General features: G+C 45.6%; 1 pseudogene; it reads left to right on the forward strand.

Annotated features, from left to right (window-relative positions):
- The first annotated feature begins 12351 nt into the window (after positions 1-12351).
- Positions 12352-15941, forward strand: LOC116895218 (annotated as a pseudogene).
- The last annotated feature ends 6775 nt before the right edge of the window (positions 15942-22716 follow it).

Genomic DNA, 22716 nt, shown 5'->3' on the forward strand with positions numbered 1-22716 from the left:
TTTTTATAGCACCAAGACCAGCAGCCTAGGGGTGGGCCCGCCCATAGTGGACTAGACCCTCCCATAACAACCACTAATTAAGAAAATATTCTATGGGCTTGCCATAGCCCAATCTTAGGAAAGCCTTCTGTCGACTGAGGCATCCTACTCTCCTGTGACTCCAGCTTGTGCAAGTTGACATAAAACTCACTGGCCCAACGGAACCCTTGCTCCTCTTCAGACCCCATCTGCCCACAGGTAGAAGCAGCAGTGACAGAGTGGGTTTGGTACCAAACCTTTCCAACAGAAATAACAATTGGGACATGGAGTATACACTCATCGCGTCCCAAATATGAACGCCTTACATACCAACATACAGCATGGAGTAAGGCAGACACAAACCTGACCATTGTAGCATGGGGTAGAAAAATAAGTTTTCATAGGAAGCAGTGGAAAGAAGTTGGCGAGATGAGATAAAATGAAGAGTTTATGTTATATAGACATTTGTTAAAGTTGTTACTCAGCTAAAAGAATTCTTGATTGACTTTCGGCTTAATACACTGGCAATTCAATCAACAACCAACCAACTCCCAAGGAATAGATGTACTAGCTAGACAAAAATCCCAACTCTGAATCTGACTCGTGAAAACAAAGACCCTTTGGGTTAAATAAAGATAATAGCGTCCTCAGCTACAGGGGCGTCTCAATGGTTGTGGGGTTAGAAGACTGTGAGAGCAGAGGACCTGGTCTGGAGCAAGAGTAAGGTTAAAACATGTCCAAACCTCATCTGGAGACCTGCAGGAGTAGGACTGCTTCCTCCCTGCTCTGTTCTGCATGTCCTGTCTCTGCCACCCTAGAGGTAATCACATAGTCTAGTGGCCAGGTTAGCACTCATGCCTAACCCTGAGATTCTGCCTAACCCACACCCCCCACTCCCTCCCGTCCAACCCAGGAGCTAAATGGTGCCTGGATACCCCAAGGGAAAAAATGAGGGGGGCGTGGGGATTGATAGAAAGGAGAGGTTGAGTAGACTTCAAATTCATGAGATCTGAGATAGAGCCATAAAAGAAAATACAGCTTGGTGGAAGAAGACGCTCAAAGGGAATCCGGTTCAAGATGTCAAGATGAGACAGTGACTGTGTGAATTCTCCCCTAGGAAAAGAAAGGAGCTGCAGAGACAGCTACACAGCATCCATTTTACAAGCTCGACTATGCCTTGAGTGACCTGAATAGCAGCTGTTTACAAAAAGTGCTATGGTTAAAAATATTTTATGGGGCTGGGGAGATGGCTCAGCAGGTAAAAACACTACTTGCATAGGCTCGACAACCCAAGGTTAGATTCTAGTTGCTCATGTAAAAGCCAGACAGAGTAGGGCATATCTGCAATCCCAGCCCTCCTGTGGTGAGAGGAGGGGGCGGGAGGCAGAGTCAGTAGAATCTACTGGAAGCTCCTGGGGTAGCTAGCCTAGGATGTAGAGCACAGTTGTCAACAAGGGAAACTGCCTCAAACAAAGTAGAAGAATGCCAGAGGTTGTCCTCTGACCCCCACATGGGTGCTGTAGCAGGAACACACCCTCACACACATCACACACACACATACACACACACAAACACACACATACACACACACATACACACACACACACACACACACACACACACATACACACACACACACACACACACACACACAAACACACACACACACACACACACACACAAACACACACACACACACATACACACAAACACACACACACATATAAAAAACATACACACAGGCATGCATAAAAACAACAAAAATCAATATCTAAAAATACTTATAGTCTTACCAGAAACTAACAGTAATTTATGAAATCTCGACTTAGGAAAAAAAATCATTGTCTCCTTCCTTTCCAGTGAAGTAGCTAACATTTGACTTAGATGTAGAAAAACGATCAGAAATAATTCAGTCAAGATTTCTATAAAGCATCTTCAAGACAACAAACGCCCTACAATTAAGTTATATTCCCAGGTCAATAGGTGAAAGTAAGGACATCTTAAAGTGGTGACCCAGAAGGTAGACAAAATCGCGCCCCAACTAAAGCTGGTTAGAAGTTAAGTCTCAAGTACATCTCCCAGCCTGAATCTTCCGTGATCTCAAGAACCAGGTCATAAGCATCAAGAAAACTATCATCTAGATAGCCCGCAGCATGAACCAGCTTGTCTGTGAGTGAGACATCTCAGAGGTGATGCTGACAGAACCCAGAGACTCATGGGAGCTGGGTAAGTATTCTACCTCTGAGTCCAAATCCTGACCCAGACATCCCTGGAGGCCACACTTCCATTCACGACGAGTTTTAAGACTGACTCGTTATAAAACTGTCAAAGGTATAGTATCCTCGGATGGTAACAATCAAAGGCCTCTCTTGGATTAGCATGGTCAACACGACAACTTTGGGTGAGGGAGAGCACAGCCCAGCGAACCCATGTTCCACTTGTCAGAGGGTAGCAAAAGTGGGCTTCCGTCAACTGGGAAAGACTCCGAACGCTTTTCCAGTTTAACCCGCGCTATATTTTCTGTCTCAGGGACTCTAATGAGCAGAGGAAAGATAAATGACTTCTGCTCTGTCCTCACAGTTTGCTCTGTCTTTTGTGTTTTCAAAAAAAAAATGTTTTTAGCTAACTGCTGCACTTTGAATTTTAAGTGTCCCTCAGATGTTCATGTGTTAAAGGTGTGGTTCTCAGAGATGGAGTCCTTGGAGGAACTTCTAAGAGGTAGGGCCTAAAAGTCATTTCTATAGCCATGTTCTGAAAGTAAAAATGGATAAACATCGTATTCCCCCTTCTCTTTCCTCTCCCTCTCCCTCTTCCTCTTCCTCTCCCTCCCTCTCTCCCGCTCCCTCCCTCCCTCTCTCTCCTACCCACTAAATGGTGAGTAACTTGGCTCTGCAATGTGTCCCTACCAAGATATGCATCATCACAGTATCAAACGCAATGAGACCAATCGATTACTCGCCTGAATTCCCAAAGCTTTGAGCCAATATAAGCCCCGTTTTCTCAGGTATCTGTTACAATAATGGAGAGTTGACACCGTGATTTGAGGCGAGCATTTGAAAAAACTATTGTTGCCCTGTCAAGGGGGTAAGAGGAAGAACAGATCCAGAAAAGATAACGAGATCGGCTTCCCACGGGATCCCACACCGTAATGGGTTAAATCGAATAAAACTAAATGTGTCAAGGGTAGGTGGGACACCCAAATAGAACACAGTGGTCACCAGAGAGGCACGGGGTGAAGAGACGTGTGCTGTGCAGAACATGATCTAGGGGTTTCAGCAGAGGTCTCAGCAGGGCTGACAAGGTGAGAGAGGCTGGAGAAAAGGAATGGAGAGGGTAGAAGACATCAGAAGGAACTGTCCTACTCTCTCCTCTGCTGGTGGTAGAAGTGTAGTTTTACAAGAACTACAGAAAACACCAAAAGCAGACAGATAGACCAATGGAACAGAAATTGAAGACCCAGAAATGAACCCACACACCTATGGTCACTTGATTTTTGACAAGGAGCCAAATCCATCCAATGGAAAAAAATAGCATTTTCAGCAAATGGTGCTGGTTCAACTGGAGGTCAACATGTAGAAGAATGCAGATCGATCCATGCTTATCACCCTGTACAAAGCTTAAGTCCAAGTGGATCAAGGACCTCCACATCAAACCAGACACACTCAAACTAATAGAAGAAAAACTAGGGAAGCATCTGGAACACATGGGCACTGGAAAAATTTCCTGAACAAAACACCAATGGCGTATGCTCTAAGATCAAGAATCGACAAATGGGATCTCATAAAACTGCAAAGCTTCTGTAAGGCAAAGGACACTGTGGTTAGGACAAAACGGCAACCAACAGATTGGGAAAAGATCTTTACCAATCCTACAACAGATAGAGGCCTTATATCCAAAATATACAAAGAACTCAAAAAGTTAGACCGCAGGGAGACAAATAACCCTATTAAAAAATGGGGTTCAGAGCTAAACAAAGAATTCACAGCTGAGGAATGCTGAATGGCTGAGAAACACCTAAAGAAATGTTCAACATCTTTAGTCATCATCAGGGAAATGCAAATCAAAACAACCCTGAGATTTCACCTCACACCAGTGAGAATGGCTAAGATCAAAAACTCAGGTGACAGCAAATGCTGGCGAGGATGTGGAGAAAGAGGAACACTCCTCCATTGTTGGTGGGATTGCAGACTGGTACAACCATTCTGGAAATCAGTCTGGAGGTTCCTCAGAAAATTGGACATTAAACTGCCTGAGGATCCAGCTATCCCTCTCTTGGGCATATACCCAAAAGATGCCCCAACATATAAAAAAGACACGTGCTCCACTATGTTCATCGCAGCCTTATTTATAATAGCCAGAAGCTGGAAAGAACCCAGATGCCCTTCAACAGAGGAATGGATACAGAAAATGTGGTACATCTACACAATGGAATATTACTCAGCTATCAAAAACAACGAGTTTATGAAATTTGTAGGCAAATGGTTGGAACTGGAAAATATCATCCTGAGTGAGCTAACCCAATCACAGAAAGACATACATGGTATGCACTCATTGATAAGTGGCTATTAGCCCAAATGCCTGAATTACCCTAGATGCCTAGAACAAATGAAACTCAAGACGGATGATCAAAATGTGAATGCTTCACTCCTTCTTTAAAAGGGGAACAAGAATACCCTTGCAGGGAAGAGAGAGGCAAAGATTAAAACAGAGACTGAAGGAACATCCATTCAGAGCCTGCCCCACATGTGGCCCATATATATACAGCCACCCAATTAGACAAGATGGATGAAGCAAAGAAGTGCAGAAGTGTAGATCACTCCTGAGAGACACAGCCAGAATACAGCAAATACAGAGGCGAATGTCAGCAGCAAACCTCTGAACTGAGAATAGGACCCCCGTTGAAGGAATCAGAGAAAGAACTGGAAGAGCTTGAAGGGGCTCCAGACCCTATATGTACAACAATGCCAAGCCACCAGAGCTTCCAGGACTAAGCCACTACCTAAAGACTATACATGGACTGACCCTGGACTCTGACCTCATAGGTAGCAATGAATATCCTAGTAAGAGCACCAGTGGAAGGGAAGCCCTGGGTCCTGCTAATACTGAACCCCCAGTGAACTAGACTGTTGGGGGGAGGGCGGCAATGGGGGGAGGGTGGGGAGGGGAACACCCATAAGGAAGGGGAGGGGGAGGGGGATGTTTGCCCGGAAACTGGGAAAGGGAATAACACTCGAAATGTATATAAGAAATATTCAAGTTAATAAAAAAGAAAACGAAAAAAAAAAAAAGAAAACACCAAAAGCAAAAAGTACTGGGAAATTACTAAGACGAGACAGCTCCAAGGATGATAGAAGGAGCTGTGGGAACAGTTGAAAGCGTTTGTTCCCAGTCAGTCTCCTATGGGCAGGCGAGGGATCGTCTGCTGTGTGAGCCGCTGACGGGATGGGGCTTACGCTTGTTCAGTTTGTTGCATAGAGGCTGGGGTGGAGACATGGAAAGCTAAAGTAAGTGTACTTCAAACAGAGCGCAACCCTCTTGTGATAGCTACGAACACTGGATCTACCTCTGGCTTGTCCCCTAGTGATTCCACCGACCTCTTCCACTGAGACACGAGATGTCATCTACCGCTCTTCTCCTCTGTATTTCAAGTGCAGCAATTTAACCATTTAACTACCACCCCACCCCAAGCCATGCACTTGCTTCTCCGGTTGCCTAAATATTTCCCTCCAGATGTGTATGCCGGGCATCATTAATGTCTTCAATATTAAAATGAATTTTTGCCAGTGAGGTAATTATAGAAACGGGGTGTCTGTGTACTTCGGCCTCTCTCTAGGTTATATTTAATGTTTGCTTCATAAAGCTGAATGCCCCAGTTCCAGGCCCATTGCAATCATTCTTAACTTCTTATATCCCTGAATCATTATATGGTGACCTTTTCTGTCCCTTTCTACAGGTTTGACATCTGTCTCAGTAGATTGGCTGCTGCCCATGTAGTTCCCATTTCAACATAACAGCACATTTTGTACCTCCTACTTTCGCCTCTATGTCTTCAACCACGGAATGAGATGGCAAATGTACCCAATGACAAAGCTGTGACTTGAGGAAGTGACTGTGGATGGCCGAGTCCCTCCAGTCTACAGCAGTACCTTCTTTTCTACTTTATTCCATGTTAAAGGACTCTAAAGGACAATCCTGACATGACATCGTGGCCCCAAGCCAAAGCCAATGGAGCAAGACAGGCTCAACATGCAAGGCATTTGAATAAAAGTGTCCGTATCTTACTTCCAAGTTAAAAATAACTGCATCCCCACACTCACAACCCAGGCTATGGCGAGTATCTAAGAAGCATTTGCTTATGTGGCATAAAACCCACCGAACACTGGCGAGGCGCCTGCAAGCCTTTGTGTAGGAGTAGCATCCTTTTTCCTTTGGATTTCTTTGCCAGGAGTGCCCCAAAGGTGCTTGCCGAGCACACTGGGGCGGAAAGGATGGCCTGTGTGGCACACATAACAGCCCCTTGGCCTACATGATGAGACCTTTTAGAATCGTGTTCTACCTGGGCCATTGGGAAGCCCTGTGATGTAACCAGACTGGGCCTCTGTGGAAATGATGTCTTACCTAACCTGCCAGCACTTGTGTGAATACACTGCTTCCCTAGTTAATCACTTTCAGTGACGAGGCAGCCAGGCCTTTTAGTGAAGGCTTAGAATGTCAGCTACTCTGAAGGCTGAGGCAGGATGACCGTGAGTTAACGGCCCAACTGGGATCCCTAGTGGGTTCTAGGCCGGCCCTGGCAGCCTACTGTGACTTTGTCTCATTAAAAAAGCAAGAAGAGGCTGGATGTGTAGCTCGGTGGTAGAGTGCTTGCACAGCATGGGAAAGGCCCTGAGTTCAATCTCCACTATGGCAAAGCATACACACACACACTCTCTCTCTCAGTCTCTCTAAGATCCTATCCCTTCCTCTCTTCCTTCTACCCTTCCTGCCACTTCTCTTTAGAAATGTTTTTAGAAGCCACACACCAGCCAAATGATGAAATCACCTCATCCTTCTGCAGCATTGACCCATGTCCTGTGACTCTGCCAAATGCCCTCCCAAGCAGCCCCATGCCTCCCCTCCTTAGGCTGCCCTGGGTAGAGAACAAGATCAACTATCTCGAGCCCCATTTCCCCCCTCCTTGTTAACTGGCTCCTCTTCTCATCTCTTTCTACACAGACCTCTCCACACAGCCCGTTTATTTCTAATACTACTCGATTTTGTTGCTATTCGGGATTGTCCATATTTTCCCCCAAGCTCTTTGAATGGAATGTTAAATGTATCCGTGTTACTTGAATCAATTAGAAGTGCAACCCTCGAGAGCCCGGATGAATCCAGGAGACATCACAGCACTGGTTAAGAGTTTCAGAAACACCCAAGCTTGTTGCCAAACGCTACTCCGTTGACCTCGAGCAATTACTAGCCATGTGACCTTGAACAAATTACTTAACCTCTCCATGCCAGTTTCCAAATGGAAAAGCAAGCGTGATCATAAAAGGGATGAGGTAATTAAGTAAAAAAAAAAGTTCAGGGCTTAGCATTTAAAATATTTCCTCTGTCTTCCATTTTCATCTGCCAGGAAAGCCATCACTATGAACTATACTAATTAATCATGTTAATGTAGAGGTTCTGGGAGCCAATTCTCTGTCTGAGCTGCATTTTAATTACTCAACTGCATGAAGAAATCCATCCAACAGATTGCTTTAAATAGAATAGAGACATTGGCAATACTATTTGCCCCCCAACACACACCTTCCAGGCTGATGGTGTTTTCTCCACAACAGATAAAGAAAATCTGGTCAGTTCTACTTTGTCTCACACCGGAAGAATCCATAAATGCTCTTTTCAAATGCCCTCAGCCACACGTTCCCAACATTGCATTAACGCCTGACTAAAGGACAAGGTTGCAATTATTTGCAGAGCAAACGGGCACGCGGCCACGACCGCATGGGAGGCTTAGTTCCAGGTCTGTCCCTGCCTAGCTACATGCGCTTTACTTGACTCCTCAAGGACTTGGTTTCTGGTTCATAAAATGGAGGCAATTAAGGAAAACAATGCATGTAAAGTCTGTAAGCAGGTACTCAGAGCGTATGAAATCCTTCTTCTGCTCGGTGGGAAACGTTAGCTGAATCAGAGTGTGTGTTCTGACCGGGGTTGCTAAGCTACACCATCTCACGTACACACAGAGTCTGAGTACAAAGACGGACTTTGTATCTGGATGTTAGGCAGGCAGGTGATGTTCAACAAACATCTGATCATTTGTTTTGGCTCTGATAGAAGTACTTTGTGTACCCACTACCAAGCCTAGGATCATCTTCATAACCTTTGCAGGCAGGGAAGCTCCTGGTTTTCTGTGTCTCCAGCATCCTATCTCCTTCAGCAACGCTTTCTTAATTTCCTGTGGTACGGAACCCTCTGCAGAAAGCAAACGCTTTGATGCATTTGGATTTCTGCTCAACCACCAGCTGTAGGATGATAAGGTAACCGGAGACAGAATTAAGGAGTAATTCAATAATTATCTTAAATCAGTACCAATACCCTAATGATGTGTTTATATATCATCTAAAAATCAAGCAGTTGACTTCTTCAGTCTGGAGCAAGATGGTTGGAATAACCTTTAGAAGCCATTGACTCATGAGGAAGGTAGGCGCTTTGCTTTGGAGACAAGGCTGGTCAAAGGGAATGGGTCAGCCAAATGGCCGGAATATGTGTTCGAGATAGGGTTGAAAGTTAGAGCAAATCAAGAAAATAAAAGCCCATCAGTATTTTTTAAGACTTGTTTTATTTTTATTTTGGTGTGTGTGGTGTGTGTATGTGTGTGTATGTGTGTGGTGTGTGTATGTGTGTGGTGTGTGTATGTGTGTGTGTGTGGTGTGTGTGTATGTGTGTGTGGTGTGTGTGTGTGTGGTGTGTATGTGTGTGTGTGTGTGTGTGTGTGTGTGTGTGTGTGTGTGTGTGTGTGTACATGTATGTGAAGCTTCCCTCAGAGGAGAGCATCAGATGCCCTGGAGCTAGAGTTTCAGCTAGCTGTGAGTCGCCTACTGTGGGCACTGGGAACTGACCTGAAGGCCTCCTGAAGAATAAGATGTGCTTTGGACGTCTGAGCCATCTCTCCAGTCTCCTCAACTCTGTTCCTAACATGGCTTTACATTAAAAAAAAATTACAGTCATTTATTTCTTTTTAAAAAAATGCTTGCTATAAAAGATCATAACTGCCCCTAAGCAACAGAGAAAACTCAGTGCAACCTGAAAGAGGAGGTCAGCCGTCGGCGGGTGACGGGACGCGCGACAGGAAGCGCGACAGGAAGCGCGACAGGAAGCGCGACAGGAAGCGCGACAGGAAGCGCGACAGGAAGTGCGTCAGGCTAACAGAGGCGCGCAGCAAGTTTCGGAAGATAGTGAAGGCATGGCTCTTTATTTGGTAGCGTTTACAAACACATATACACTTGGAAAAAATTTTAAACCATATTCTCAAATGATAATACTTGACTGTATATAAATTATACCTCTGAACACTTAGTTACTTTAGAAACTACGGTGTCTTTCATCCAAAGATTTGGCGTCATATACTTGCATACATCTTACCATGCCTTTTACTGTACATTCCAGTGCGTACTTACAATGGATAGCACCGCTTGTTAAATTAAAGGTAGCATGATTTTTACTTATTTTATTTCCTACCCCCTTACCTGAATGTGTGCTTTACTATCCAAGCCAGCTGCCCCCACAAAACCCGAGAGGGAATCTTGGTCCGGGAAGGGAGAGACAGGAAGCTGCTTGGACTCTCACAGCCCTGGGGATCTCGTTATTGATGACTTAACAGCCATTACACACTGAGTGAGTAAGGCCTTGCTATATAAAGACTGTGTTGCTGTGCCTGCTGTTGGTAATTTAATGGCAACTGATTGCTGAGAAACCCACTAGAGGCTCCTGCTGATGTCTGTGAATCCAGCCCACTTGTTTCTGAAAAGGTGGTTGAATCTGTATTGTGGTGCCTGGCACACAATTCTCTGGACTTTTGACAGATACATTAGGAGAGAGGGCTCAGGCAGGAGGACATTGTCACCCAAAGACAAAGGCAGCGTTTGCCAGGGTTTAGAATTCTGAATCCCTGAGAACTAGGTCTGTCTTGCTGGTATAAGACCAGAGAGGGTAAGGAAGGACTCTGGGTACAAAGTCAAACCAGCCCTGCTGTTTCCGTGGCTGCCAGTCTGGAGCAGTGGCTGTTAGACATGTGTTACACCTGGCCCTGCCGCTGCCCCCGGGAGTGCCCGCCACCATGTGAGCAGGTGACTGCAGCCTAGGGAGGTAGTATTTTCAGGTGCTCGAAGTAAACAACGAATTCTAACTATGGCATAATCTGTCTCTAGGATTGCTGGTTCCTGGAGACTAGGAAAAATAGCTCGGGAAACAGCCACTTTCGGTAGGGACAAAATCAATTCCTCTCAAATGACAGAAAAGCAACAGGCTCAAAGCACTGAACTTGGTGAGTCATGTAGGCCAGTGCCCAGTAGCTCAGAACCATCTGTAGATAAAGGCTTAATCAGAGCTTCCTGGTGAGTCAGTTTTACACGTCTTTGAGGAGGAGGAGGTCTGGGAACCAGGGACAGGCTGGTCCATGCCGTATGACTCGCTGGATTTTCCCCATATTCAGGAAGTCGGCTTGTAGCTAAATTTCAGCTCCTTCCTGATCCAGGTGGGCAGGAAGGCCTGAGTCCTTTGGGGTCATACCTGGGGGGTGGGGGAAGCCACCAACTTGGACTGGCTGTCCCTGTGTGTTTGTACCTTGGGGATGTTTTGAATCTCTCATTCTGCAGGTGTACACAAGACGAAGAAGTTGGAGCACAGTGACAGAGAATGACAAATGACAGGGTAGGAACACAAAGCTCTTAAGCACAGCAGTCTGCAGCCATTTAGCTCTGGCCTGCAGCCCTGTGTGCGCACCCCAGACACTGCTGAGGGCACGGCTGGATTGTTGCACTGCAAGATGATGGATGTTCAAAGTGAGTTATGAAGAAAAGGTCAAATTGTGTTCGGAACATTCTGTTTAAGAAGGGCAAAGCACTCCATAAAGCATCTTAGAGAAATTACTTTTCAAAATAAAGATGTTAGATTGGCAAGTTTAGACTGTGTTGTTCTGGCTTTTAATGCCATCTCTACTTAAAATATGTGATTTACTTCAGGTTACAATGTTAAAAATCTCACCCAAAGATAATTGGGTTTTTTTTCCCTTCATGTTCTTTCTGATGTATGAGCTATGCACACATCGGCTATGCCCATTTACATACATATATTTGTGTGTTGTTTAAAAGATGTTTCCTCTGTGTGTGTGTGTGTGTGTGCGTGTGTTATACAACATGTGTATGTGTTATGTGATATATATGTTTGTATGTGTATATGTATGTGTGTATGTGTGGTATGGGTGGTATGTGTGCATGTATGTATTCGGGATGTGTGTGTGGTATGTATATATGTATATATGTGTAGTGTCTGTATGTATGGTGTGTGTATGTATGTGTGGATATGTGTTATGTATGTATGTGTGGTGTGTGTGACATGTATGTATGTGGGGTGTGGGGGGGTGGTATGGTATGTGTGTCTTCTGTATTTTAATCAAATGTCACCACTGCTTAAGTTGCTCTCCTCCCGTGGCTCCCTCTGCACTAGATCTGTTCTCCACCACACAAACATGGTGGAATCTTTCCCACCGAGAAATTAAAACCCAGCCTTAGCTCTCCAACACTAGCCTACACCTCCCCTTCCCTTCACAACCACTCCAGAAACTCTCAGTCACGTGGCCACCAAGTTAATGTGTCTTCTCTTGTTAACACTCAGAGCTTTTGAAGGAGTGAGCTTTGGTTACAGCTTTGCTCACTGCACTATGGTTTGCCCCTCTTGAGCCCTCCTCCCTGTGGCATGGCCTGCTTGTCTCTCTCCTCTCTCCTGTCACCATCTTCCAAGTTTTCCTTTTTTCCATATGAACTCAAGTTGTTCTGCTCATCGTTCTGTCCAGGACCTCATCTCATTAGAAATACTGTCCCCAAGCAATCTAATCCACTATTGATTACTCTGATGGCCACCATATTATACTTCTGATGCAGTTCTCACTCATATGAGACTTTGTACAAGATGGTGTACAGGGACACATGGGAATCCTATCTGGGGGGAAACCCAATACATCCAGTAATGTAACTTTGGGGACATGAGGATCTTTTCATTTTCTTCCTTCCTCCATTCTTGCAATCACCTCTACCCTCAACTCCACCTCCTCTGTGCTATTTCCCATGTGACATTACAATGACCAGGTAGGTAAAGCCAGCTCTGTGTCCTGAAGTATTTACAGTGCTAAGAATCTTGTTTTGCACTGAGCACTTCATACTTGTGAAATCGTTTCATGACTATGACAAGCTGGAAGACGGGAGCCATTCTCTCCTCTTCTGAAGGGATCAGGACTGAGAAAGGGTGAGGGACTTGCCTCAATGCTCATGACTGGCACGTAGGGAGCCAAGATTCCACTGCTGCGTCCCAGTGCTCATCCAGACTTGCATGGCAGCTTTGGTCTAGTGAAGAACAGGTTTCCTGAAGCAGGTCTCCTGCTAAGTATAAACATTGTGCTGGGATTTTTCCCAGGATGATATGGAAATACTCAGAAGCAGGCTAGGGAGCTCGATGGAGACTGTTTTAGCTTACTCAGAGAACCAGCTTATTGCCTGGTCTCTGGTCTGAACGGCAACAGCTTGTGAGATAAAAGGTTATGTAGGATTAGCGATGTATCTGTGGCAACAGTAAAGCCTGAGCCACTCGGGAATTAAATTTACTGCCCGATTTCATTAGCACCTGAACCTCTGAGCTAACTGGCAAGATCTAATCCCACTCCGCTCGGTTCGGCAGCCACACACGCCCCATTTGCCCCATTTGTGCTCTTTAATCCATTGTTGTTGTTGTTGTTGTTGATGATGATGATGATGATGATAACAATTTCAAATTAAACCCCCTACTGCCATTCAGAAACACAAAAAGATTTACTATGGGAAAAAAAGTCAGCCATTTCAGAGTTTTGGTGAAGAAGATGTATGATTTCTTAGTGCTAACCAGATTTCCTTTTCTCTTAAAATGTCCATACGATTTTTTAATAGTAGGTGAGGGGAAGATTCCTGACAGGGTGTCCAATCAGGCGTATTATTTGAATAAGAATGGGTACGTATTAAAAGATTTAGTTGAGGCAGCATGTCCAATTCTTTCCTTTGGAAATGTGCTTGTGAAATAAATGACATAAATTTCCCTGAATCAAATAAGAATTTTAGGAAGTAAAGGGTTTTTTTCTTTAATCTTTAATATCTCTGCCCGAGAGCTATTATTATTCTCAGTGAGAGAGCAGAGAAATTGTTCTAAAAGTATAATCCTTTGAAAAAGAATTATCTCCATTTTGGTACCTCTGTATTATTGGTTTGAGTCTAGATATATGCAGATATGTCTGCTAAGTAGATATAAATGTATCCACAGAGCTATGCATGTATATATGGAGAACACACGCTCTGTCAAGCACAGCCTACGGGCACAGATATTAATGAACCAAGAGAGGTCTCTTGTATGACTTGCTCTGTAGAAATATACTGGCTTGATTTTTCAAATCCATTGTGCCTCTTCCTCTTTATAAACTATGGAATGTAGAAAGAATTACACAGAACATAAATGTTTTCTTCAAACTCAAAGTAGAATCCAGGTAAGAGAGAGCCTCTCTTCTCTCGTTCTCACCCACGGCCTGTAGCAGAATCCTTCCAGCCGCCTCTGAGGACATCGTGTCCCCATTCCTGTCTCCTTGAATCAATTCACTCAAACAAAAGGTCATCGCAGACAGCAACCCAGTCTGGCTGATTTGACCATTTTAAAGAAAATGAGCAAATCAGAGTCTTTGTTTCTATATCAAGAGGATGCTAACCTGTGTATGCTACCACCCCAGCCCCCATTAGCGCTTTTAACACCCTCATAGCCTCCAATAAAACACCCACACCCCCTCATTTCCACCCCGCCACCCACAGCACCCCCTGCCACCCCCAATCAGAAAGTGACTGTGCGGAACAGAGAAACAACAAAAAGACAGCCAAGGACCCCTTCCTATGGAAACACGCCTCAATTATACTGGCAAGAATAGCTATTTTAAAAAATAGCAACCACGAGGGAGAAAATGTATCGATTTTTTTTCCCCATTATTTTTTTCCTCCTGTTGCTAGGATGTAGTCATTATTAAAGAAGACTTGTTGCCTGGGTGAAAAAAATCTTCCCAGGAAGGAAAGGAACAGTGCTCCCCCTGCTGGCCAGAAACACAGATTGTTGGATTTGATTTCTGGGGTATTTTTATTGTTGTTGTTTCTCTTAGTTTTGTTTTGCGTCCTCCACCCCCAAGTTTAAAACAAAACAGATGAGGCGGTTAAACACTTTGATCAGACAGCTTCGATTTCACCTGCAAAATTATATTCCCAGGATTTCAGAAATGGACATGAAAGAATCCAGAGAGGTTTCCCCTCTTCTTCCAGACGACGAGGCATGAAGGAAATTTGTCAGGGGCTCAAGTCTTCTGCCACGTGTGACTCTTTCTTTACTTAGTTTTTTAACTGTGGTGAGCCTGGCGCTGATTTTAGTTATTTGGCCGTCAGAACTTGTAGGAAAACCCAAGACAAGAAAGTACTTGTATTGCTAATGGGTAACTTTTGATGACCATTTAATACTCATAATAAAAGAGAGAGAATTCCATAGAAATGTGGGTTTCTTTCTCCCTGGAAATAATTGATTTCTGACATGAAAACCAAGGAGGGGCAGACGTGGGCCCATACAACACAGATGAACAAGGAAGCACACTTTACTACACCAGACCACAAAGCTAGTATCTGACGGAGCCCAGCTCCATAGCCAGACTGAAGAATTATTAATATATTAATCTGTGCGTCTGAGGTACAGTGTACCCTGGAATTGGTTTAATCAGCCAAAGAGAGGGTGTGGGAAATGAAAGGGGCTGATCCGGACGGACATTTGGGGTACACCACCAACACTGTTTAACAGTCTGTTAATGGGAACTGAGTCAGGGCACCCAAAGACTCAAAAGGACAGACTATCGGAAGACAAGAAAGTTTCGCAAGAGCAGTGGGCAGTGTCACAGGCAAAAGGAAGGTCGGGAGAGATGAGCCCCAATGACCTCAAGAGAGTCTCGGTGGAAATCCAACTTTAATGTGAGCTTACATGATAAACAAGAAAGTAAAGACAATAAGCAAAAAACAAAACAAAACAAAAAAAGACCAATAACAATAATAGTAACATAGTAACTGTAAAAGTAGCGATGTGAAGAAAACAACGGGATAGCACGCAGGGAGAGGGCACAGAAGCTGTTTCCTAAGGTTAGCACACTGGAGACCGAAGGCTATAAGGAAGAGCCGCTTTTTCCCTGCATCCTTTGAGCAGAGGCAGAGGCTCAGGTGCGTTCAGGATTCAGCGTCAGCCATAATTCACCACCAGGGCCGAGGAAGGCATTGCTCTAGAGATGTAGTGGACCTCAACACTGCACTACCAGAGGTGCTGGAGACCACCCTCACCCACGACTGACTAGCACGTGGCCTTCGCGAAGCTGCCCGAGCCTTAGACAAGCGCCAAGCCGATCTCTGTGTGCTTGCCTCGGACTGTGATGAGGCTCTGTATGTCAGGCTGGGGAGGCACTTTGTGCTGAGCACCAAATCACCAAGGTTGGTAACAACAAGAAACCAGGGGGATGGGGAGGCCTCTGTAAAACCGATCCAGAGGGGAAGCCATGGAAGGTGGTTGGTTGCAGCTGTGCAGTTGGTTAAGGATGTGGTAAAGAGTCTCAGGCCAGGGGTGTCATCGAGGAGTACTTCGAATGAGTGAAATGAATTTAAAAAAATGGCTTAAAGAAAAAGGAAGAGCCAATGAACGGGGAGATAAGGGAACGCCTGATTGGTCTGTAGGAGTTCAAGAGAATGCGAAGAGAAAGCCACATCGCGATCAAGCATTCAGGCCGAGTCCCGGGAGGGAGGAAGCGTGCATTTTCTTCCGGGAGCACTAGAAGCTAGGAAAGAAACGCCCAAGGTGTTGAGTGGAGCTGGTGAGTTAGGGATGGCGGTGCGGGGATGAAAGCCGTGGAGACTGGTCACATCTCCACGGCAAAGCAGGGCTTCAGCTATAGATATCCGAGGAAAGGGAAGGAAAATGCTCTGTTAAAATCGTAGATGTCATGGGGTGAGAAACACAAGTGTAACCAGGGCAGCTTTTCTATGCTCACCTTGTTCCTGAGGTTCCTGCAGGTTTATATTTATTAATAAATGCCTAGACCTTAAGCTAGGCATATTCCCCTACTAGCTCTTAACTTATATTAACCCATTTATATTATTCTCTGTCTGTCACGTGGCTGGTTAGTTACGTCCCCATACATCCAACTTCCTCCAGCCTGGGTGGGGAATCTCCTGCACCGTATTCTTTCCCAGAGTTCTCTCTCTGCCCGGAAGTCCCATGTTACTATTCTGCCTTTTGCTATAGGCCTTTTATTTTAGCCAATCCGAAGGTGCCTTAGGCAGGCTTGGAAGGACAGACACGCATCTTCACACAGTGTACAAAAACATGACTCCAACACACCAGTCAGTGGGAGAGTTAGCTGGGAGGAGGGGATCAAAGTTGGAAGCTGGGGTCGGGAGGGCTTTGAGAATTCCTGATCTTGGGAAGAGAGCCTTTCCAGGTGCAGATTGTGCTGGAACTAATGATCTCTGGACACAGTGTGGACCTGGAGCCTGATGTCTGAGTCTTCATAGAATGAAGAAAAATGGCTAGGTCTGAAGGTTAGGTTCAAATGACGGCGAGATGGGAAACAGGCATAGACTCAAAGCCTTCAACCCTCCAGTAGCTCTCTGTGGAAGCCGTCGGTGCATGGCTCCTCATTTAATCCCCCATTCATTGGTTGGCACCCCTGGGAACGTTAGTGTTACCCACAGTCACAGAATAGGAAACTGAAGCCTAGTTACCTAAGTTTCCTCAATTCACAACAGCACGCACAAGGACGCGCAAACACATGCACACACATTCACACACACACACACACACACACACACACACACACACACACACACACACACATATGGTATAAATGTTCCCCTCTGGGCTATGAGCTCAGACTTCACAGTTGTGTCCTCCACAGTTAAATTTCCAAACACATTTCAGACACGAGAGAGAGAGAGAGAGAGACAGAGAGAGACAGAGAGACAGAGAGACAGAGAGACAGAGAGACAGAGAGAGACAGAGAGAGACAGAGAGAGACAGAGAGAGAGACAGAGAAAGGTCTGGTTTGATGGCCAAAAATCTGGTCTCTTACTTCAAGACATGAAGGATCCCTTCAATCACCCCCTTCCTCCTCCTCAACTAATCGATATATGGTTTTATTTTTAAATCTGAGCTATGCTAAGAGTCCTACAGCAAGCCTCCTCGGTTACATTCTGTCTGCCCTACTTTGTCTTATGAGGCAGGTGAGGAAAACAATCTTCCCTTCTCTCTCCTGCCTATTTCCGGGAACTGCCACAGCTGTCACCATCCTGACCCATCTCCCACCCTCTATCTCCCCACCCCCAAGGTGGGAAAACAGTTTAGCTTGTTCTCAGAACAGAAACAGACAGGCAAGGAACTCTAGCTGGGAAACAGAAGCAACCCCTGTAACCAGAGACCAACAGAGTGCTTTCCCGCCAGTCACTGGGAAGGAGAGCATGCTTGCAAGTCTCCATTTTGGGCTACGTGTCCTGAAGTGTTTAATACTGTGATGGAAGGAAACAGCCCTTGTGCATAGGCCTTTTCAATACTTTCCAGAACTTAATCAATCAAACCTAGTCTCATGACACTGTGACTAAGCTCTGCTAAGCCTGTGACTTCCAGGGCCTTGTGCTTCACCTACACATAGGCTGGAGGGAGGTACAAAGTCTCAAGTTCATGAGAACAGAGATTGACGAACTCACCCCCACATTCCCATATGCCTTTCCCCTGTACCCCAACCCTCTTCAACCCAGACCCAAATCCTACCTCCCAAGGGTCAGGAAAAGGCACAAAATGAAACAACTGACAACCTTCGTCTTGCAAACCAGGCAATCTTTGGGTGTGCAGTGCTTCTTTGACCTTCCAGGGACAGCTGGGTGAGGGTTGGAAGACTGTGGGGACCTGGGGCTGTCCAGCCTGCACACTCTGTCGTCACCTGTTCTACAAATGGGGCTTCCAAGTACAGACCATGCAAAGGAAGAGAGCTAAGCCCTGTGGTTCTTTCTAAGCTGTTCTTCCAAAGCTCACTGTAGATGGCTTGAATCCAGCAACTGTGCAAAAGGTGGAACGCTATGGTATCTTCTGGTTCAACAAGACCCAAAAGCATCAATTTATTTAAAAATCTGTTGTATAAGACTGCAGGCGGAGGAAGGAAGGCGTCTGGGAGAAAGATGTCCAGAGTTCCCTCAGAAGGATAAAGGGCCCAACTAGTGAGTTCAAGGAATGATGTGAGGGGTGATGGAAGTCACAGGGTAAAGGGCCACACACAAAGCTATGGGATCAGCAGACACTGGCTGGAAAGCCAGCTTGGGCAAGTTTGAGGTATCAGAAATATGCAGAAGACCAGAGGAGTCTTTCCCAGAGCTTACAGAGATGTTCTTCCAAACTTTGAGCATTGCATCTGTGTTAAACAAACAAGCTTGGATAATTGCAGGGTAAAAATAACCGTTAAGGAGCTTTGGTAACATAAGGGAAGGAGGATAAAAGACAAGAGACTCAGTCCTTCTACATATGCAAGGAGAATAAAGTCATACCCAAATCCACGGTCAAAATTAAGAAGATGGCACTAGGATTCTGTTTCCCTGAGGCCAGGGATCAAGTGATTGGATAATTCGATAGACCATTTCTTGGCTGTTTTCCTTCTCACAGCATCAGGCTATGAACAAACTAAGCCATGGGATCCCTGAAAGCTCTCCTTAGCACAGACAATGAGAGGACCCATGGGAGGCGAAGGGTGGGTTTTCCCAAGCTCCCCACAGTAGGATGTCTTCAGCGCTATCCCACACTTTCAATCTTGAGTTATAATGTATTTGTGGGAGGATTCTGCAAGGCTCTCTGCAAACCTAAAAATACACCAAGCCTCTTACCAACGGTATGCATGGCAACAGTCTGCTCGCCAGCTTTTGGAGAAACACCCTTCAACTCTCCCAGTCATTAGTTACAAAAATAAGATGCATTGGGTGTGATCACAGTATGTGGTCTTCACAGTCGTCCTCGGGAAATACCAGCAGTGAAAGAAAAGAAACCCGGGGGGAGGAGGCTGTTGTTTGTTTGTTTGTTTGCTGGTTTGTTTGTTTCTCATCCAAAGATCTTCTGGGTTGAACTCTTGTGAGCCTAGGTTGACACTCAAGGACAGGCTATTCTCTCCTTGGCGACAAACAATCCATACATGTTAATATCTTTCTGCAGGATTTACATTTGGGAATAGAAACGCAAACAGGATCTAATTAATACTTTCTATTGGTAGAAAAGGGATAAGCCTGCTTAATGTTGAAAAATTATTTCCTGCATGGACCGCCATGTTTATTACAATGATAAATCATTATTAACAGGAAAATTAATCATGACAAATCTCTGTATGTATTAGTAGCTCATAATGGCATGTATATTCCAAAATAGGTGATAAGGTTATTAGAAAATAAAAATTCAACCTTTTGGGTAGCAACTTTATTTCTTTCTTCCTTCAATTCTATTCTTAACACAGGAGCTGATTTAAAAAAAATTCCAGAATGTTTCAGCTTTTGATCAAATCCATACAGTGTTTAAAATACCAAGTCTTTGAGCTGGGGAGAAGGCTTCATGAATAAAGTGCTTGCCACCCAAGTGGGAGGACTGAGCTCCGGGCCCCCAGCCCACATGAGGCCAGAGGGCCTACTTGTAACTCAGCACTCCGGGAGCAGAGTTTACTGTGAACTAGTTACTGTGGTTAGTTGGTCTTGCTGAATTTGCAAATTGGCAAGCTCTGGTTCAAGTGAGAGATTAGGCCTCAGTAAAATGAAATGGAAGGAAGTGGAGGACAGTCCCTGATATCTACCTCTGACTTCCACACGCATACACACAAGCATACCGTACACATGTGAAATAAGGTAAAAGCAGAACCCTTGCAAATATGCAGTCTCTAAGACACTGCCTGGTCTTAGTCACCGTGATGCTACTCCAGACAGGCTGGCTTTCTTGTTGCTCCAGTAGTCAGGGCACCTACATCTTGCTCTTCGTCACTAAAATCTAGACCTCCTCGGGGAGGCCTTCCATGCTGAGCTGACCAGCCCTGCAGGATTAGCTCCCACTCTGAAGACAGCAGCCCCTTCCCCAGTTCCCACCCTCTCTCTCTCTCTCTCTCTCTCTCTCTCTCTCGCTCCCCCCCCTCCCCTCGCTCTCTCTCTCTCTCTCCCTCTCCCCTCTCCCCTCCCTCCTCCCTCATCTCTCTCTCTCTGTCTCTCTCTCTCTGTCTCTCTCTCTCTCTCTCTCTCTCTCTCCTCCTCCCCTCCTCCCTCCCCCTCCTCCTCCCTCTCTCCTCTCCTCCCTCCTCCCTCTCCCCCTCTCCCCTCCCTCCCTCCCTCCCCTGTCTCTCTCTGTCTCTCTCTGTCTCTCTCTGTCTCTCTCTGTCTCTCTCTCTGTCTCTGTCTCTCTCTCTCTCTCTCTCTCTCTCTCTCTCTCTCTCTCTCTCTCTCTCTCTCTCTCTCCCTCCCTCCTCCTCTCTCTCTCTCTCTCCCTCCCCTCCCTCCCCTCCCACCCTTCCTTCTCCCTACCCTCCTTACTCCTTACCCTTACCTCTTCCCCCCCCACACACACCACCCCCTCACCCCCCCCTCGTTCCTACCATTTCCCACCATCTGGTATTGTTGGTATCAGGAATTGCCTTCAGCAGGGACACCATTTGGTCACTGTTGCTATGGCAACAGCCACGCATTCCCAGAAGACCTTTTGACTCAATTTGCAACTCCACCTGGGAGTATTCATATTCCAAATAAAAGGCAGACAGCTTCTATTCTCTCTCTCTCTCTCTCTCTCTCTCTCTCTCTCTCTCTCCACCCCCTTCACTTTTTTCTCTTCTTTCCTCGCCTCTTCCCTTGTCTCATCCTCCCATTAAATCTCTCCACGTGGAACACGGTGTTGGTTTGGTGTGCTCTATCCGGATGGGCGCGGGCCTATATTTAACAACAACAGATAACCCGGATTTTTCCTCACTATCCATCCTGTATGTCCCACCAAACAAGAACATAAGACCCACAAGGGCAGAAATGCTTCTTTTTGTGCTCTGAATTATCTGCATTTAGCTCTAAAGGGTACCTGGCAGTCAGACCACCCTGACTCCTAAGTCCTACCTACACTACGGAGGGAAAACTTGTCTGGGAACAAAACAGAATTCCTGGTCGCAAAGAACAGGGCATTCCAATAATCCCAGTACTGTGGAGACAGAGGCAGGAAGGAGGATAAAGAGAAGGAAACCATCACCTATAGCACGATCTTGTCTCAAAACCGTAAACTCAGTATGGTGATAAAAAAATTCTGGTCACACAGTGAGTTCAAGGCCAGCCTTGGCTAGCTACAGAGCGAGACTGAGTCTTAAAACAAAACAGACAAACAACAAAGAACAGTGCTTGGTACCTAACAGAAGACCAGAGATATTTGAGTGAGATAGATGAAGCCAATTAGCACCAATTTGATGAAACAAGAAGAAGTTGAAAACAGTGCAACTTAAATCCATCATTCTTTATTTCTCTTGACCCCAAGGTCTAATCCAAGATCTGGCTGGTCCCAGAGCCTGTACTTTCCCAAGCGGTTCCAGGACAGAGCGCAGCATCCTTAGTAGTAGATCCAAGCAGTGCCCTACCCATACCTGCATGTCACCTGCTTTGCAATTATTTCCTTCTTAAAAAATTCATCTCGTTGGTACTGGGTACATATCTAAATGTAATTTTAGACCCGGCAACATGGCTTAGCAGAAAAAAAGCTTGCCGAGCCTGAAAAACTGAGCTCAAGCCCCAGAAGATCCCTGGTGGGAAAAGAGACCCCTGAGAGTGACCTCTGACCTTCACACGTGCACGGTGGTCTGCGCATGCCCAAACATATAAATGTAAAGGATGGTTTTTCATTTCATTTTAATTTTATGTGCCTCCGCCTGCATGTCTGTCTGTGCACCGCCTGTGTACAGTGTCTACAGCGGTCAGAAGAGGATGTCAGATCTCATAGGAATGAAATTACACACAGTCGTGAGCCGCCATGTGCGTGGGTGTGGGATATCAAACCCAGGTCCTCTGGGAAAGCAACCTGTGACCTTAACTCCTGTGTTCTCTCTCCAGCCCCAAAGAATAATCTTTTAAATATGAAAGGGAAAGATTTTCAGAGCCGTTACCATAGTTACAGGACACTGGAGGACAGAGATTGATTGGGTTCAACTCCAAGCACAGCACAGATGCGGGGGCGGGAGTGCAGCGAGGGTCAGCGGATGGAAAATTACCGAAAGGGAAGATGAGAGATTCAGGTAAATTCTGACTAAGCCGACCAGGCTGGTGGGAGGCCAAGGTGATCAGACACCACGTGGGGTTTGGAGGAGGAGGAACCCGACAAAATGTCGATGTCGGTTAA

This window comes from Rattus rattus, chromosome 3, assembly GCF_011064425.1.
Source record: "Rattus rattus isolate New Zealand chromosome 3, Rrattus_CSIRO_v1, whole genome shotgun sequence".
Lineage (NCBI taxonomy): Eukaryota > Metazoa > Chordata > Mammalia > Rodentia > Muridae > Rattus > Rattus rattus.